Below are 5,000 nucleotides of genomic sequence, written 5' to 3'. Positions count from 1 at the left end.
GGCTGCCCGGCGGTATATCTGGAGGAGTCGATTCGCCCCTTTGGGCGCTCGGGCTCCCGGCAAGCGCGCGCGGTTCTTCCCGGATGACGGACCTACCTGGCCCGGCCCCGGACCCGCGCCGCTGTTGGCTCGGGATGCTCTCGGGCGGAATAATCGCTCCCGTCAGCGGCGCTTCAGCTTTGGACAATTTCACGACCCGTCTTGAAACACGGACCAAGGAGTCTAACATGTGCGCGAGTCATTGGGCTGTACGAAACCTAAAGGCGTAATGAAAGTGAAGGTCTCGCCTTGCGCGGGCCGAGGGAGGATGGGGCTTCCCCGCCCTTCACGGGGCGGCGGCCTCCGCACTCCCGGGGCGTCTCGTCCTCATTGCGAGGTGAGGCGCACCTAGAGCGTACACGTTGGGACCCGAAAGATGGTGAACTATGCCTGGCCAGGACGAAGTCAGGGGAAACCCTGATGGAGGTCCGTAGCGATTCTGACGTGCAAATCGATCGTCGGAGCTGGGTATAGGGGCGAAAGACTAATCGAACCATCTAGTAGCTGGTTCCCTCCGAAGTTTCCCTCAGGATAGCTGGTGCTCGTACGAGTCTCATCCGGTAAAGCGAATGATTAGAGGCCTTGGGGCCGAAACGACCTCAACCTATTCTCAAACTTTAAATGGGTGAGATCTCCGGCTTGCTTGATATGCTGAAGCCGCGAGCAAACGACTCGGATCGGAGTGCCAAGTGGGCCACTTTTGGTAAGCAGAACTGGCGCTGTGGGATGAACCAAACGCCGAGTTAAGGCGCCCGAATCGACGCTCATGGGAAACCATGAAAGGCGTTGGTTGCTTAAGACAGCAGGACGGTGGCCATGGAAGTCGGAATCCGCTAAGGAGTGTGTAACAACTCACCTGCCGAAGCAACTAGCCCTGAAAATGGATGGCGCTGAAGCGTCGTGCCTATACTCGGCCGTCAGTCTGGCAGTCATGGCCGGTCCTTGCGGCCGGCCGCGAAGCCCTGACGAGTAGGAGGGTCGCGGCGGTGGGCGCAGAAGGGTCTGGGCGTGAGCCTGCCTGGAGCCGCCGTCGGTGCAGATCTTGGTGGTAGTAGCAAATACTCCAGCGAGGCCCTGGAGGGCTGACGCGGAGAAGGGTTTCGTGTGAACAGCCGTTGCACACGAGTCAGTCGATCCTAAGCCCTAGGAGAAATCCGATGTTGATGGGGGCCGTCATAGCATGATGCGCTTTGTGCTGGCCCCCGTTGGGCGAAAGGGAATCCGGTTCCTATTCCGGAACCCGGCAGCGGAACCGATACAAGTCGGGCCCCTCTTTTAGAGATGCTCGTCGGGGTAACCCAAAAGGACCCGGAGACGCCGTCGGGAGATCGGGGAAGAGTTTTCTTTTCTGCATGAGCGTTCGAGTTCCCTGGAATCCTCTAGCAGGGAGATAGGGTTTGGAACGCGAAGAGCACCGCAGTTGCGGCGGTGTCCCGATCTTCCCCTCGGACCTTGAAAATCCGGGAGAGGGCCACGTGGAGGTGTCGCGCCGGTTCGTACCCATATCCGCAGCAGGTCTCCAAGGTGAAGAGCCTCTAGTCGATAGAATAATGTAGGTAAGGGAAGTCGGCAAATTGGATCCGTAACTTCGGGATAAGGATTGGCTCTGAGGATCGGGGCGTGTCGGGCTTGGTCGGGAAGTGGGTCAGCGCTAACGTGCCGGGCCTGGGCGAGGTGAGTGCCGTAGGGGTGCCGGTAAGTGCGGGCGTTTAGCGCGGGCGTGGTCTGCTCTCGCCGTTGGTCGGCCTCGTGCTGGCCGGCGGTGCAGGATGCGCGCGCCTGCGCGGCGTTCGCGCCCCGGTGCTTCAACCTGCGTGCAGGATCCGAGCTCGGTCCCGTGCCTTGGCCTCCCACGGATCTTCCTTGCTGCGAGGCCGCGTCCGCCTTAGCGTGCTCCTCCGGGGGCGCGCGGGTGCGCGGATTCTCTTCGGCCGCCATTCAACGATCAACTCAGAACTGGCACGGACTGGGGGAATCCGACTGTCTAATTAAAACAAAGCATTGCGATGGCCCTAGCGGGTGTTGACGCAATGTGATTTCTGCCCAGTGCTCTGAATGTCAACGTGAAGAAATTCAAGCAAGCGCGGGTAAACGGCGGGAGTAACTATGACTCTCTCAAAGCCCACCTGATGCGTAATATATGGACCCTCTCGATTCACCCCTCAGCATCCTTGTGATGTCGGGTGGATGATGGTTCAATTAGCCTCTCGGTGGGAAATCCTAGCTCTGGCCTTCAAGTGGCGGGAGTCGTGAGGGTGCTGCGGAAGGTTTCGCGTAGGTGTACCTTTCCAGTATCCCGACCGACAGAGCAGGGTGCTTTTTCGGGCTTGGGGGTTACCTCCCCCCCTGCCTTTGTTACAGCTGGTGCAACTAACAGAAGCAAACGTGGTACCAGGCCTCCCGCTGGAGCGCCTGTGCCAGCTGATGAGCCAGCCAACCAGCCAACCGGTGCGGGTCGAGCGCTGCTCCCCGCCATCTGCCCTGACTGTATGCGGTCCTTCTCCACCAAGACCGGACTTGGTGTCCATCGGCGTCGCGCCCATCCGATTGCTGCTAATGCTGAGATCAAGACCGAGAGGAAGAAGGCCAGGTGGTCCCAGGAAGAGCTCCTGCGTTTGGCCCATGCAGAAGCGACTCTTGCCACCCAGGGTTGCAGATTTTTAAACCAGGAACTTGCAAAGGCCTTCCCCGAGCGTACGCTGGAATCAATTAAGTGTCAGCGTAAAGCGCAGCCCTACAAAGACATGGTTGCGAATTTTGTCACCGAGCTCACTAGCGTGGATCGCGGCCTTCAGGGTCCTCCTAGTGAGCCTGCAGTCAGTCATTCTTTGCCACAGTCTCCACCTCGAGTGGAAGATGTTGACCTAGCCATCTGGTCATTTATAGTAGAACTTCCCCAATCAGACCGCCGATTCCGCTCGCTTGATGATCTCGTGGCTCTGGGTCCCACCACTAGCCGTGAAACAATCCAGGCTATGTTGCTGTCTGTTCTTGATGAAGTAGGCAGCAGGGAGCCAGCCGTCCACCAAGCTGCAAGTATGCGGACCCAACAGCCCCCAGAGCGGAAGCGTGCACGCAGGAGATGGGAGTATGCGGTGGTCCAGCGTGCTTTCAAGAAGAACGGAGCACGCTGTATCAACGGACTTCTCGATGGCACACTCTTGCATCAGCCACCATCCATCCCAGGGCTGATTGAGTTTTGGACAGACCTCTTCTCTCCACCACGTGTCAGGTCTCGACCTCCGCGTGGGGAGGGTCTGTCCGATGAGCTGCTGCCATTCTCGAAGAGGGTGCCCTTCCGTGACCTCTGGGCTCCCATTTCTGCAGAAGAAGCCACTGCTGCTCTCCCGCCTCGCAATTCTGCTGCAGGTCCTGACGGCCTCACGCCGACACAACTGCGTCGCCTTCCCCGGGAGGTTCTCCTCAAGATCCTTAATTTCCTCCTCCTTTCCCGCTCCCTTCCTTCCCGACTCCTTCAGGCCAGAACGACCCTGCTGCCCAAGAAGACCGCCGCAGCATCCCCTGCTGACTTTCGTCCGATCACAGTGTGCTCGGTGCTGACCAGAGCCTTTCACAAGGTTCTGGTTGGCCGCCTGATGCGCTACTGTGTGTTGGACGGTCGCCAGCGGGCTTTCATCCCTCAGGATGGGATGCTTCACAACACCTTTCTTCTAGATCTGGCGATGACCCAGGCGTGCCGAGCTGCCGGCTCGCTGTACTTGGCATCTCTGGATGTGTCAAAGGCCTTCGACTCGCTTGCCCATGGTGCCCTTGGCCCGGTGCTAAGGGCCCACGGTTTGCCGGTCGAGTTTGTTGACTACATCCAGGGATGCTATGAGGCGGGATCGACGGTTATCTGCGCGGATGGGAAGTCGTCAGATCTAGTGCGGCCTTCGAGGGGTGTTCGGCAGGGTGACCCGCTGTCTCCTATCCTCTTCAACATGTCCATTGACATTCTCTTGTCTCGCCTGCCTGCTCATATTGGTGCACGCATTCTTGGACGGCGGATAAATGCGGCTGCATTCGCCGATGACCTCCTGCTGTTTGCCGAGACTCGTGATGGGTTGCAGGAACTTCTCACCATCGCCACGTCGGCCCTGGGGGATCTCGGGCTCGAGGTCAACCCACGGAAGTGTTTTTCTCTCGCCCTTGTCTCATCAGGCCGGGAGAAGAAAACCAAGGTCGACGAGACTGTCATCTTTCGTGCTGGGGGGAACAACATCCCAGCACTGGCGATGGGAGATACTTTCAAGTATCTAGGCCTGCAATTTTCCACGTGCGGACGCAGTCTTTTTCATCCCCGGCGGGAGGTCGAGAAGCAGATGAACATCATCAAGCGTGCACCACTCAAACCTCAGCAGCGGCTATTTGCCCTTCGTTCTGTTATCCTCCCGGGTATTTTCCATGGTCTCGCCCTGGGGAGGACTCGTCTTGGGGCCCTCTCTTCCCTTGACGTCTGTGTTCGTGCAGCTGTTCGATCTTGGCTGCACCTGCCAGCAGATATGCCGGTCGGTTACTTCCACGCCCCCATCTCTCATGGGGGCTTGGGGGTGCCTGCAGCCCGCTGGCTGGGCCCTCTTCTTCGTAGGAGAAGATTGGCGAAGATGCAGGGACTGGGTGCGGCAGCGGATGATTCTTCCCAGGACTTAATCCAGCGAGAAATTCACCAACTGGACCACGCCCTGCAATGGCAGGGGGAAGTTATAAAGTCCAGTTACCAGTTGGGCCGGTGTTGGGCCGACCGCCTGCACTCGTCGGTCGACGGCGCTGCGCTACGAGAGTCTGCCCGAACACCAGGGCAGCACTGCTGGGTCTCCAATACGCGGCAGTTCGTAACCGGCCGCGACTACATCTCATGCCTGCGTGTCCGGATTAATGCCTTACCTACTCGGGCACGGCTGCTACGTGGGAGGGAAGGTGACACCAGATGCCGCGCTGGCTGCAATGCCACGGAGACTGCC

At 59.0% G+C, this 5,000-nt stretch overlaps 1 pseudogene; it reads left to right on the top strand.

The window, feature by feature from the left end:
• LOC124746205 overlaps positions 1–5,000 on the top strand; it is a 7,748-nt pseudogene that overhangs the window by 725 nt on the left and 2,023 nt on the right.

The sequence above is a fragment of the Schistocerca piceifrons genome, unplaced genomic scaffold, assembly GCF_021461385.2.
Source record: "Schistocerca piceifrons isolate TAMUIC-IGC-003096 unplaced genomic scaffold, iqSchPice1.1 HiC_scaffold_348, whole genome shotgun sequence".
Taxonomy (NCBI): Eukaryota; Metazoa; Arthropoda; class Insecta; order Orthoptera; family Acrididae; genus Schistocerca; species Schistocerca piceifrons.
This window is presented reverse-complemented; position numbering and strand designations above follow the sequence as displayed.